The sequence below is a fragment of the Piliocolobus tephrosceles genome, chromosome 4 (genome assembly GCF_002776525.5).
Source record: "Piliocolobus tephrosceles isolate RC106 chromosome 4, ASM277652v3, whole genome shotgun sequence".
Lineage (NCBI taxonomy): Eukaryota > Metazoa > Chordata > Mammalia > Primates > Cercopithecidae > Piliocolobus > Piliocolobus tephrosceles.
This window is the reverse complement of record NC_045437.1, coordinates 84,324,779-84,327,433: the sequence shown is the minus strand read 5'-3', so window position 1 is coordinate 84,327,433 and position 2,655 is coordinate 84,324,779.

Genomic DNA, 2,655 nt, shown 5'->3' with positions numbered 1-2,655 from the left:
CTAGGTATTTTATTCTCTTTGAAGCAATTGTGAATGGAAGTTCATTCATGATTTGGCTTTCTGTCTGTTACTGGTGTATAAGAATACTTGTGATTTTTGCACATTAATTTTGTATCCTGAGACTTTGCTGAAGGTGCTTATCAGCTTAAGGAGATTTTGGGCTGAGACAATGGGGTTTTCTAAATATACAATCATGTCATCTGCAAACAGGGACAATTTGACTTCTTCTTTTCCTAACTGGATACCCTTGATTTCTTTCCCTTGCCTGATTGCCCTAGCCAGAAATTCCAACACTATGTTGAATACGAGTGGTGAGAGAGGGCATCCCTGTCTTGTGCCAGATTTCAAAGGGAATTTTTCCAGTTTTTGCCCATTCAGTATGATATTGGCTGTAGGTTTGTCATAGATAGCTCTTATTATTTTGAGGTACATTCCATCAATACCGAATTTGTTGAGCATTTTTAGCATGAAGGACTGTTGAATTTTGTCAAAAGCCTTTTCTGCATCTATTGAGATAATCATGTGGTTCTTGTCTTTGGTTCTGTTTATATGCTGGGTTACGTTTATTGATTTGCAAATGTTGAACCAGCCTTGCATCCCAGGGATGAATCCCACTTGATCATGGTGGATAAGCTTTCTGATGTGCTGCTGAATCCGGTTTGCCAGTATTTTATTGAGGATTTTTGCATCGATGTTCATCAGGGATATTGGTCTAAAATTCTCTTTTTTTGTTGTGTCTCTGCCAGGCTTTGGTATCAGGATGATGTTGGCCTCATAAAATGAGTTAGGGAGGATTCCCTCTTTTTCAATTGATTGGAATACTTTCAGAAGGAAAGGTACCAGCTCCTCCATGTACCTCTGGTAGAATTCAGCTGTGAATCCGTCTGGTCTTGGACTTTTTTTGGTTGGTAGGCTATTAATTATTGCCTCAATTTCAGAGCCTGCTATTGGTCTATTTAGGGATTCAACTTCTTCCTGGTTTAGCCTTGGAAGAGTGTAAGTGTCCAGGAAATTATCCATTTCTTCTAGATTTTCTAGTTTATTTGCGTAGAGGTGTTTATAGTGTTCTCTGATGGTAGTTTGTATTTCTGTGGGGTCGGTGGTGATATCCCCTTTATTATTTTTTATTGCGTCTATTTGATTCCTCTCTCTTTTCTTCTTTATTAGTCTTGCTAGCGGTCTGTCAATTTTGTGGATCTTTTCAAAAAACCAACTCCTGGATTCAGTAATTTTTTGGAGGGTTTTTTTTGTCTCTATCTCCTTCAGTTCTGCTTTGATCTTAGTTATATCTTGCCTTCTGCTAGCTTTTGAATGTGTTTGCTCATGCCTCTCTAGATCTTTTAATTGTGATGTTAGAGTGTCAATTTTAGATCTTTCTAGCTTTCTCTTGTGGGTATTTAGTGCTATAAATTTCCCTCTACACACTGCTTTAAATGTGTCCCAGAGATTCTGGTAAGTTGTATGTTTGTTCTCATTAGTTTCAAAGAACATCTTTATTTCTGCCTTCATTTCGTTATGTACCCAGTAGTCATTCAGGAGCAGGTTGTTCAGTTTCCATGTAGTTGAGCGGTTTTGATTGAGTTTCTTAGTCCTGAGTTCTATTTTGATTGCACTGTGGTCTGATAGACAGTTTGTTATAATTTTTCTTCTTTTATATTTGCTGAGGAGTGCTTTACTTCCAATTATGTGGTCAATTTTGGAATAAGTGTGATGTGGTGCTGAGAAGAATGTATATTCTTTTGATTTGGGGTGGAGAGTTCTATAGATGTCTATTAGGTCCGCTTGGTGCAGAGATGAGTTCAATTCCTGGATATCCTTGTTAACTTTCTGTCTCGTTGATCTGTCTAATGTTGACAGTGGAGTGTTGAAGTCTCCCATTATTATTGTATGGGAGTCTAAGTCTTTTTGTAAGTCTCTAAGGACTTGCTTTATGAATTTGGGTGCTCCTGTATTGGGTGCATATATATTTAGGATAGTTAGCTCTTCCTGTTGAATTGATCCCTTTACCATTATGTAATGGCCTTCTTTGTCTCTTTTGATCTTTGATGGTTTAAAGTCTGTTTTATCAGAGACTAGGATTGCAACCCCTGCTTTCTTTTGTTCTCCATTTGCTTGGTAGATCTTCCTCCATCCCTTTATTTTGAGCCTATGTATGTCTCTGCATGTGAGATGGGTCTCCTGAAGACAGAAGACTGATGGGTCTTGACTCTTTATCCAGTTTGCCAGTCTGTGTCTTTTAATTGGAGCATTTAGTCCATTTACATTTAAGGTTAATATTGTTATGTGTGAACTTGATCCTGCCATTATGATATTAACTGGTTATTTTGCTCGTTAGTTGATGCAGTTTCTTCCTAGCCTCGATGGTCTTTACATTTTGGCATGTTTTTGCAATGGCTGGTACCGGTTGTTCCTTTCCATGTTTAGGGCTTCCTTCAGGGTCTCTTGTAAGGCAGGCCTGGTGGTGACAAAATTTCCCAGCATTTGGTTGTCTGTTAAGGATTTTATTTCTGTTTCATTTATGAAGCTTGGCTTGGCTGGATATGAAATTCTGTGTTTAAAATTCTTTTCTTTAAGAATGTTGAATATTGGCCCCCACTCTCTTCTGGCTTGGAGAGTTTCTGCCGAGAGATCTGCTGTTAGTCTGATGGGCTTCCC